This window comes from Motacilla alba, chromosome 7, assembly GCF_015832195.1.
Source record: "Motacilla alba alba isolate MOTALB_02 chromosome 7, Motacilla_alba_V1.0_pri, whole genome shotgun sequence".
Taxonomy (NCBI): Eukaryota; Metazoa; Chordata; class Aves; order Passeriformes; family Motacillidae; genus Motacilla; species Motacilla alba.
The window spans coordinates 18703149-18715367 of NC_052022.1; the positions used below are offsets into that span (position 1 = coordinate 18703149).

Sequence of the window (12219 nt, forward strand, 5' to 3'; positions counted from 1 at the left end):
ACAATCTGTAACAGCCGAATCCCTCGTATGTAAGTTTTTTATACAGAGTAAAAATAGTTCGGCAAAATACATCCCAGGAATGTTATAAATATTCTAAGACATATATTCTAGATTCAGGAAACCTGAAGATATAATAATGAACACAGTAGGATTTCATATTTCACACTTGAGGCACAAAAAAACCCCCTTATCAATGATACTGTTGCAAGGTAAATCAGTATCTATAAAAGCATTGTGAAGTTACATGCCTTTAAATCAAAGTGAGTGTCAAGATTGTGCTTGTATTTGGTTATTTCTCCTCTGTTGTATATCAACACTGATTATCTACTCATTTTCATACCAGGATAATGTGTTCAGTGAATCACAGCTGTCCAGACACAAAGCCAAACAGGGAGTCAGATGCAAAGGGGTTGCCTGTTTTGTCCCAGAACTTCGTGAGGTCTAGGGAGCACCCAAGACAGAAAAAAACTGGAGATGACCTGCCAGGTCCTGCTTTGGGTGCAGCATAAATGGCATCATTTCTCTGCCTGCTGGCACAGCACCAGTCCTGAGGGACCCCAGCACTGCCCACCCCTGCATGCACACAGGGGACAGCTGCTAGAGAACATTGCTCCAGCCCTTCTGCAGCAGCAACACTGCAAGGGCACAGAGGGACACTTTAGGTCTCTTGGCCACTCAGGCCCCACTCAGATATGGCAACTTCAAACAAGAATTTTGAGTTTAAACATACAGGACAACACTGGATAATGATTCTGCAAATGCATCATCTGAGAAAGCTGTAGTTTCAAGCTAAAGAAACCACAGCCTAGATCTATACATCACTGGTTTCATCAACACAGTAAGAACCCAAAAATATATTAAAATTTTAGATACAGAAGGGACTGCAATTTAATATATGTCACAAATACATCACTAAAGGGCACAAAAGAGGCTTGCTGGAGCATTACTGCTGAATTTCCTTACTTAACTTGTTGAATTGAATTTCATGGTGAGATTTTCAAAGAGAGCCCAGTCCTCACAGAAAACATGACAGAACTTCTATGGAAATAACTGTATTAAATCTATCTTTTCACATATGAAAATATATTCAAATTTCTGTTGGGGGGAAGGGGCTTTGTTTAGTACACAACAACTGTATCCAAGATAATTTAAATTTTCTTTTAAACTTATGCTTTGATACTAAACTTCTAGAATGGATTTCTTCCACAACTTTAAGAAAACTACTTATACTGAACTTATTACATCACAGGGGAAAATGTACTTAAACCTGTACTTAAAAATTTGAGAAAGAGTTAGTTTCCTGTCTAGACATCAACTAGTTAACAGTGACAGAAACCTTTATAAGAGGAACAAGACAATTAATGGGAAATCTTCCCTGGTAGCAGACAGTGTGCTTTGAACACAATTGCTTCAACCAGTGCAATCACTCATTACTGAGGATGACTCAACCCTCTCTATGGAGCATGACATCTGTGATTATTATTGATAAATACATCCTTGTCCTGGGCTGAGTTTACAATTTATTTTAACAGGAAAGGAAAACATTTTTTAAGATTAAATTATACCAGTTCTGCCTCCATGTGTTCTGGATTATATGCACTTGTACTGTCCCAAAGGACATGCTGCAGAAGGCACCTAACTTAGCATCCCTATAAAATAATTAAATGAGGACACATATTATTGAAGGATTAGATCCAGGTACAGTATTTTTCTTTGGACTGGCATAAGATGGAACGTCTTCTACATGCTGTCACTGCTTATTAGTAGTGAGATGTATTAACAATAAATTAAATTCACTTATATGAAGAAAAACAAAGTGTTTTTCAACATTACTTCAAAGTTTCATCCTTGCCTCAAATAAGCGAAACAAGTTTTACGACAAAACATCAAAGGTGAAAGCTGTCAATATCAATATTGCACTGCTGGTAATAAAACCTTAGGCTAACAAAATCTGTTTAAAAGCCCAGAAAATTGTTCATGTCTCATACTATTTATCTGCACTTAGTATTTCTTTTAATGTATGCAGTTTTAAAATCAGCAACCTGTTTTACCCACTTCCATTTCCCTCTGCTGAATTTCATCTGCAAACACTGAATAATGTTTTAAAAATGGAAAGGGCAATGTTTGCTTTTGTGTCTCTTAGGAATAACATAAAATTATCAATGCCTAAGATTTACACAGAAATTGTATTTTCATCAAGTCTGCACTTGTATAAACTTCAGCTAAGTACACCTTTAGAGGGCCAGTTAAAAGCCACAGTATTTTCAAATATAGACAAAAAGTAAAGAAAAAAACATGAGCCTACATGAAACTATCCTTTTGAATCCCCAGCACAGAGAAAGGGCAGGGATGGAGTGGGGGTGAAATGGTGGGCGGCATCAAAGCCCTTGGACTGGCTAATGGCCAGCACGGCCCTTGGCAAATCCTGCAGCCTCTCGCACACAGCTCTGACCATCCCGACCCCGTGTGCGATGCACACCCAGGGCTCTGCTCCCCACCCTGACACACCCTTCCAGCAGGAGCAGCCAAGCAGCCGCTGTGTCTCTCACAGGAGATCAGAGCCAGCACAGGATGGATTCTTCCTGTTTGTCTACAACAGCTGTGCTTGGCAGACAACCACAACAACGCAGCAACTGATCTGATTCTAACAAAAACAAATTTTCAGTCCACTTAAAAGCTGAAAAACGTTTAGACAAACATACAACCGAGATGAAAATGGCAATGTCAGAACTGCCTTTCATTCCATATGAAAATTCTCACCTTAAATGGTGTTGGGGTGCTATGCATCAAATCGTAAACACAGCATACAGTAACACTAATTTTGGGAGGCAGTTGAGTGGATGGTTTTGTTTTGGTTTGGGGTTTTCATTGATTGCTGGTTCTTTGGGGTTTTTTTGGTTGTTCTTTGTTTGGGGTTTTTTTCTTGTTAATAACTCATATGCACATATTTGCTCAAGCTCAACAAGTTCAACTGGGAAAAATAACATTAAATCTGCCCTTCCACTAATTAATTTTTCTTTTTGCATTCCACTCAGACTAGAAGTGTTTTTATCATAATCCAGAAACTATGAGATATTTTGGTGAACAAAGAAACATAAAATAGATTGGGAGTCCTCAAGCTCAAGAGCAAAATCTGATTTTACCAAAGGAGGGCGGATAGTGAAATTCTCAAAGGGTAGTGAAATTAATTGTTGTGACTAAAAGACTAAAAGCTTCCTTTTCATAAATCACCTTCCAGTTTCTTACAGTTTCATGTATTAATTTTTTTTTTGAGGCTGAAGCAGTGACACTTATTGGAAGCACAAAGTGCACTTTTATAAATGACTTCTCTCTGCATAAAAGTCATGACAAACCAATTTGGTTGAACAAAATAACTTTGCTGCACCTGAACTATAAGCTGGAATGCCAGAAGTTAGAGTTAAGGAAACAGGCACATAAGAAGGATTAATGCATTGGTGTTAATGCTCTACAAGAACACCCAGCAGATAAGGCTGCCCGAGAGGAGATTCTGCAGTTCTTCCTGGCTTTCCCTGTTGCTCTCTCCTCTGTGCGTCTTCCATCTTTTCACAGATGTGGTCACCACTGCTTAGCAACCAAGGGGACATGATGACAGAGGAAAATCCTCCATCTAGAGCTCACCCTGCTCCACCTACAAAGCAGCAAACTACCTTTCACAGCAAATTAGGAGAAATATGTTTTCTTTGTTACCGCAGAGGTACCTCATAAGTGGGACCTCATATGCATCATATGTAGCTTAATGTGAAACAAATTTTCTTTCCTTGGTGGTTGCACAGGAGAGAACTTAACAAGCTGGAGGAGAACCTGAAAATTGTCGGTAAAAAAGCTCCCCAAATGCTAATTGCCAGGTACGTAAATACATAAGTAAATATAAGGAAAAGAAAAAAAAAAAAAAAGGAGAGAGAAAGCTCGGACACCGCGGGGATGGCAAAGAGAAAAGCGAAGACAAGAGACTCAACCGAACATCCTACCTACTTTTACTCAAGTGCTCCAGCCGACCTCCAGGGAGAGTCCAGTCAGCTCAGACACAAGTCTGGGCAAGACCCGCCAACCCGCCGGCGGAACGCCCCACTCACCTCTCCCATGCCACAGGTAGCTGCCGTCTGTCTGTCTGTCCGTCCCCCGCTCCGCTGGCTCGGGGGAGCCCCGCCCGGCCCCGCCCGGCCCCGCCGCCGCCGCAGCGCCCTCTCGCGGAGCCCGCGGGCACCGCCCGCAGCGCCGGGAGCGCGCCGGGAGCGCGCCGCCGCGGAGCCGCTGCAGGCGGGATGCTGCTGCCGGCCAGACGGAAACGGGAGCGCTGGACAGCGCCTTTCCTCCGGGAGGCCATCCCGCGGCCGCCCGCCCCGACCTCCGGTCCCAGCGGGACCGGGGCGGGGGCAGCGCCGGGACGGTGGAGAGCGAGGGGCGGCCGCGTCCCCCGCTCCTGCCCGCAGCGCCTCCCGGCCGCTCCCTCTGCTGGCGCCCCTTCCCGCGGGTCTGTTCCAGTAAGCGCACAGCCACATTTCCCTCTGCTATCCATTCATGTCCAATGCTAAACGGGTTTCCCAGAGGAAGTCATGGTGTCCTTGGCTGTAATTCAAGGCAGCAACATAATACAATTTGCCATATGAGCTTTTACAAGCATTTTTGGTGTGTTTTTGCTACTGATGACTAACTCTAATACCTTCCGAATCTCTCTTGGAAACCTGCAATGAAAAACAAGCTAGTTAGCAGCCCAGTGAGAGGAGGTGTTTTATGTGATACATTACTCAAGGAAGTGTCTCAGAGGATTTGTGCTCTTGTTTAGAGAATATGTCCCCCTTGCTTCTGGATGTGGACAACAGACAACAATTCTGTGCTGATATTAGGGGAAAATCAGCACCTGAAGAGCACTAAGCATGAGAGCTATAGAGCATCGTTTTCCATGTGTATTTAAACCCCTTGCAGATCACCAGCCGCAACTAAAGCCACAGCTAAGCCTAAGTTAAAGTGCTTAGTCCCTCAGGTACAATGCCAGCCTACCACCGCTTTCCAGCACTTTTCACAATCAGTGCTTCCTATTCCTGAAGGCCTCCTGCTGTGGCCTGGGCACATTGTTTGCATCAATTCCCTTGTTCCAGTGTTCATAAAGCTTTGGTGCATCCTGAGGGCTGTATAAATAGGTCACATCTGTAGGTTCTGTCAGTGGTCATATGGTAAAACCATTAAAGTCACTGGAAATACCTTGAATTCCCTGCTGCTTGCAGAGCAGGGAAGGGAAACACAAGATAGCTTTTTCAACAGAGTATGAAAATTCCATATATACCATACCTGTCAAAACAGAATGCCAATTCTGTAACACCAATTGTTCTTCCAATCTTTAGAAATAAATCTTCATCTCTGTTAGAACAATAAATTATCAAAACTCACAAGAATATTTGAAAATGTTCTAATGTGATCTGATTTCTGTGCTCATGTTTTCTCGCTCAAAATCTCACTTTTCTTGATGCAGCACTAGCATACCATGACAGTGAGAAGGAGATGCTAAGAAGGCATTCTCCTCTTCACTTTTATTTTAGCAGAGACAGCAGGTCACAAGTTTCTATAGCACTTAAGACATTTCCCCATTGCCGGATTTGGTAGCAGCACCCAGCCACACGGAACCTGCTTGAAACAGTATCCATATTATTCCTGACTGGCTGCAAGAAACCAGCTCCTTGGGTACATTCATTTAAATAAAAACAAAAAAGGCACTCATTCTCTGCAGTATTGTTATTGTAACACTATTTGATAACATGTATCATAAGAAGCTGTAATTTATACAGGAGATACCTGATTTTGTTATCTACAAATGAAATCCTTTAGAATTCTATGTGCATTTAAAATTTAATGTTAAACTGAAAGAGATCACATGCAGAGGAAATTTTTTTCCCTTATCCCTCAAAACTCAACCCAAATAAAGGGAATTTTCCCCTTTTTCAATGTTATTTTAAGTTATTTCCAATTTTTTTCTTTTCTTCATAATTTCCTCATTTTAGTGATGATGCAAAATTACTTTCCAAATGCCTTGTCTATGTTGAAATCTGTAATATTTCCATATATATTACTGGAATATTCATGTCTGTCTTAGGGACAGACAGCCCTGTGCTATTTCTTAGAATTAGTATTATGTAGTCAGCAAATAATGAGAGTGATTTTAAAACTGATATGCGTTATACAACCAATAGGTTTTCTTACAACACAGAATGCTAAATTAATACTAAAGATGTAATTTGTTATATTAAATTGAAATAGGTCATTCAAAAGCATCCCTACACAGCAGTCTTGTTTTTCATCTGTTTATATAAAAACATCTACTGCAATTCATTACTTGGCTGCACTTAATTATTGCTAGAGTTGCACAGACAACAAGTACACTACAGCTCCTTTACTTATTTGGTCTCTAGTTTCACAAAGTTTTAGTGATGCACAATTTTATAATAATGACACTAAAGTGATACCACCATTATTACTAGGACTATAACTGTAATTGCAATCTAATAACTGAAAAGTGATGGGGTTTATCAGGTGGTACAACCTGTTTCCAAGGGAGAAGAGTGAATTGCAATATTTAATATGATAGCACCACTTAGTGTTCAAAGTGGATATGGCTTTGTAACCAGTACTTGTGTTAACAGCTGTACTGCCACCTAAAGAAAAACAGCGATGACACTATTTATAATCTCAATAATCTTATACATGAGAGAAGTAAAGCATGGATACAAACTTGCTGAGTATAAAGATATTGGAAGAAAAATGTTTAATACTTATCTTAATATAAATGACCCATATAGAAGTATTTACAGGATGGAAATCACTGCAGTTTCTTACCAGCATCCTTTCTCCAAAAGCTAAGACACAATTTTTGGCATGTTTAGTCCTTTAGTTCCTTTTGTACTTGGGTACTTAAAATAGATCATACTGAAGAACAAAACAGACTTACCCTCTGCCCACACTTCCCACTGAAGAATATTATACCACGTAATCTGCTAACCTTTTATTCGTGAACATGATCAGCAAAAGGAGATGGTCAATAATTGGTTTCAGAAAGTCTTGGCTTGGCATTCAGCCATGTTGAAGTCAAAGGGCTTGTATTAATATCATGGTCTCCTCACAAGGATTGGATATCTGGGAAATTAAAATTATCCTTTTTTCTTCTCCAGCAATCCTTTTTTCTGTCAGTAATGAAATATTGCTGTCTCAGGGCTGCTTCACTGATGTCTCTGCAGTGCGCCAAGAGCAGCAATTTTGTCAAAAGTCTGAAAAAAATTTTCATTGGAAATTTTTAGCATGTATTTATATCTTCCCTTCCTCTTAATTAGTAGTTTTACATTTTTCTACAAAAATTGTACCATTAGACTTCACTACTGACATTGTGCAGTTAGGTGTTTAATCTGGCATTATACTGTCTATCTTCTCCTGACTTTTCTTTACCGTATATTCTGTATTTTAAGATAAGCCATTTGCAAGATGTTTCTCAATGCAATGAGTTAATATTATCATAGACAAAATATGTCCCAAAATACACAGTATGTAAATAATTATCCATAAAGCCAAAATCACAGTGTTCTGAAATGCTGTTTCACCAACCTGCTTACTACTTGCAGAAAGTAGTATGTTGGTCTGTGTGATTTCTCTGCTCTTCCATAGTTTATCTACCAGTGGCGTGAACTAAAGAAATCGTGGACTATCATCAGCAACATCTTAAGGTCTTTTAAAATCTGCTAATGATTAAAATGTGGCTATGAAATTATCTAACTATTAAAAAACCCCAAAAGATTGAAAAATTAAGCAGCAGTCAAAATTTCCAATTACAAATTTTCCTGTAGTACACCCATTCCAAAGCAATGTAAAAGCAAGATCTGAAAGGTCTCACTGGGCTGCAGCGTCAGTGGCCTCAGAGGATGCACAGAAAACACTCTTTCAAGACAATGGTTTGAATTAAGGGAATTATGTACTGATTTCACTCTTTCACCTGCCCACCTCCAACTTCCTGCTCAAGACTTGCATATTTGTTTATTTATTTTATTTTAATGGAATTTTCATCCACAAATGCATCTTGTTTACAGGAGGCTGAATTGAACTTCTTGACTTCTTGTCAACTATAAAAAGTTTTAAAGAAAATTAGTATTTTTAGAACATCTTTTGTATTGCTGGATGTTTGGTTTCAATAAGAGTGACTAAGCCAACACTGAAGAGAGATCAAATTAAGCATTTGGTGCAAAACATCACTGGATAGCTTGACCCCTGCAGCATTTGATTATTGACTTTACTTTTGAAACACATTATTTTGCCATTTCACAATAAAACAAGACCAGGCAAAGTGGATGAAAAAAAAAGTACTTTGCAGAAAAACGTACTTTGTTTAAACCTTGGCTAAACAGTTCATTTCTACAATAATATCTAAACAAATCTGCTTAATTTTGTATATGAATACAAATATGAATATAGTGTTTCAGTTTCATAACTGATTAGTTTGTTCTGCAGGAGAGTATCACATCTCACCTGGATGTGACATGGATTTTGCATATATCTTTCCAGTCACATTATCCTGCTATGTCCAGAAGAAAAATTTTCTGCATTGCTCTGTATGTCTATGACATCTGTTACATTTGAGAGGATGGAAAATAAAAGACCAGAAAAGTGTGGATAGATGAAAAATATTATTAACATTCTAACTGTCATTTTATAAGAACTTTTAGAGTAGAAAGAAAACAAATAAATATGTATTTAATAAAAAATAAGTTTTACTAGGAGATTAAGAAAATACTTCTACTCATAAAATGGGTTTGTCGAAATCTCCATTTCACAGCCACATCAATGTAAGCATTTACCTCATTTTCCAACATGAAAACACACATAGTAATGCAGATGAAGTTGAATTTACTCTACATATATGAAATATATATGTATTCTGACTTTAAACCCAAATAAATGCTAATAAAGTAATATTGAAAATTAATGTGGGCAGAGATTAGGTGCTTTCCAAAATTCATTTGTTTAAACCAAGTCTTACACTAGCTGTTCACATTTACTGTCTTTTTCCCTATATGTTGACTAATTTTGCTCTCCATCAGTTTTAATTGTACTTGCACAATTTATACTTGAAAATAAAAGAGAAATTTGTTATTGAAATCAAAAGCAAAACTTCCATAAAGAGAAAGATTTTCAGAGGACCATACTACGAAGAAACAAAATTATTACTTCAAAGAAAGTGTCCATTTTCTAAATTAAACATTTTGTTACTTGTCTACCTGCTGCAGTTATTGTGCCCACTGGGCTGTTTTGCAAAATAAACCAAGTCTACTAAGCCTATTATGGATGGGCTTGGAATCACCTTGGAATCACCAGGACTGTGTGTTCACAGTCTCCATCAGAGGGCACCCTCACCTAACAGCAGAACGTATTTTAAGAAAGGCCTCTCTAAAAGCTTCAGGAGGGAAGAAAACCCTCTGGAGACTATAGTGAGAGAAAAAGTCACTTCATGCCCCATCCGGCAGTGTTCAAGGCCAGGCTGGATGGGGCTCTGACTTGGTCTAGTGAGAGATGTCCCTGCCCATGGCAGGGGGGATTGGAACTATATGATCTTAAATGCAAACCATTCTACAATTCTATGACTCTGTGATTCTATGGAAAGTATTTACCAGCATTTTCTATACACTGAAGGCAAGACAAGATGTACCATTCCTTTGCAGCAAACCAGTAAACACATTGCCAAGTCCACTGTGGATCACAGAATGGGTAAGGCTGGAAGGGACCATAGGCTGGAGGTTATCCAGTCCTGCGCTCAACCTGCCTGCTCAAGCAGGGTGCCCTAGAGCACACTACTAGGATTGTGTCCAGAGCTTTTGAATATCTCTCGAGGAGACTCCACAATCTCTCTGGGCAACTGTTCCAGAGCACAGCCACCCTCACAATGAAGTCCCTCCGTGTGTTCAGGTGGAACCTCCTGTGCAGCAGTTTCTGCCCACTGCCTCTTGTCTTACTGACGGGAAGTGCCAAGCAGGGCTTGGATCCATCCTCCTGACAGCCTCCCTTCAGACATTTACCAACACTGATGAGGCTCCCCTCAGTCTTGTTCAGGCTGAACAGGCCCAGCTCCCTCAGCCTTTCCTTGAGTGAGGTGCCCCAGACCCCTGCTCACCTTGGTAGCCCTTTGCTGCACCTGCTCCAGAACCTCCATGTCCCTGTGGTCCTGAGGAGCACAGAACTGGGCACAGCACTTCAGATGCGCCTCCCCACGGCAGAGTAGAGGGGCAGGATCAGCTCCCTTGAACTGCTGGCAATGCTCTTCCTAATGCACCCCGGGACACCACTGACCTCTTGGCCACAAGGGTGGCTCATGGGCAGCTGGTTGTCCTTCTCCTCAGAGCTGCTTTCCAGTAGGTCAGCTCCCAGCCCGTACTGTTGCGTGGAGTTATTCCTCCCCAGGTGCAGGGCCCTGAATTTCCTTTTGTTGAACTTCAAAAGGTTCCACTGTTTTTTCTGATTTTGCCAATCTGTAGTAAGAGAGATCTACAGAGACAATACATTTACTCTGCTTCTTTCCTTAAAACGAAGTCTGATCTGTAGCCATTGCCTTGTCATGTACCTGTAAATTTAGAATCTGATCTTATTTACAGATGTAGTTGCACTGAGGAGTACCTGATTACATCTTATTTATGTACTGTAGCTAACTTTTGAGAAGAGACTTCTGCCATTTGTATGAAATACCAAAGGGAGCCTCTCCTATTCACTCCCTGATGCACTCCTATTGAATAGCAGTAGTTCAAACAAAAAGATCACTGATTTAAGAAAAAAGTGAAAAATTGACAGTCATTTTCCTGCCTCGAATCACAGACATAATCAAGAGAAAACTTTAAACATGTGAATAGTAAATGCATTTACTATTATAGTAATAGTAAATGTATTGAATAGTAAATAGTAATTTATATAGTAAATGTACTGAATTTTTTTTACATAAGAATGAAATTCAGTGACTTGATCTTGACCTGTTCATTAATTTTTAATCATAACTTTTAGTGTCAGAGATTGTTTTTTATTGTTCCCAGAAGATGCAGGTTGTCTCTGATGAATTTTAGGAATATCATTACCAATTTTTAATGGAAAATTATTTTCATTCAAGCTAATAATCTATTAAGGATTATTAATTCCAATTGCTGCCATTTGCTGCCAGAAAATGTGTCAAATGAAAGGAAATTCATGTCCTGATGTGTTAAGCTGGGTAACAGTTTCTTTAGATGTTTGTTTTACCTTTTCTTACTTTTTTTTAGCAGAGTACTGTTAATTACTTTTCTCTGTCTTAATATTTATTTAGCCTGATTTCTTTTTCACGAGGTGCACACAATTATTTAAATGGCCCAAATCAAACAGAAGTGAAAATTAGAACTATTTACAAACATATCTGGTAGCAAAAAATGGTATTTGTTTACTAACAATATTTACTATACTAATATTTATAATTCTAAGACCATCAACTTTCCTACACTCCTTGATAAGTTTCCCTCTTGCTATAGGAATGAAAAAGAACTAGCTGTGGCTCATCTTTCAGCACCAAAAATAAGTAAGTTTCAGGGAACCTTGAGTATTTTAGGAGTATTTAAAGCAGGAAAATATATCTACAATGAGTAAGACTAGCAGCAATTGACACATGAGACTCAAAAAATTTGTAATACATGACACTCTGTGTTTTGTTTCCTTCTGTGTATTTTGTTTCCATCATCATCCTTGTTACATCTTTGTTTAAAAATATGACTATTAACACCTGGTAGACAACCACATGTAAAATACCATATTTACATTAAAAGGACAAAAATACTAGTAGCCTAAGAAACTTACAAGTATTATTATTATAAATATGAAATAAATTATTTGTTACATGGTGTAGGATTTTTTACTTTTTCCTCAAGAAGAACATGCAAAACACTTAGGTTACCCATGAAGCCAAAAAACCAGCAATTGATAGTGTACTTCAGTTACTTCCTGTCCTTTTATGAAGTACATTTAGTTCATGTACTTCCACAGAGCTCTTCTTTGTCTTGCAAGGCATTGCACTGATTTTCCTGAAGATGGGAAACTCTGATTTGCAGCAAAGCAAGCTTTCCTTATCTCCAGGATAGGGGGGAACCTTGGGCAGACAGATAGTTCAGTCTCCGTACCTACTCATTCAAGCCTAAGACCAATGACAGAAATGGTGACGATGCC

General features: G+C 39.2%; 1 protein-coding gene across 1 annotated transcript in view; it reads right to left on the reverse strand.

Annotated features, from left to right (window-relative positions):
* The window catches only part of LOC119703009 (sodium channel protein type 2 subunit alpha-like), a 63745-nt gene extending 59519 nt beyond the window's left edge, over window positions 1–4226 (reverse strand). Inside the window, exon 1 of the mRNA XM_038142043.1 lies at window positions 4095–4226. The gene's annotated coding sequence lies outside the window, so the exon portion shown is untranslated. The remainder of the gene's footprint in view (window positions 1–4094) is intronic.
* Window positions 4227–12219: the final 7993 nt, after the last annotated feature.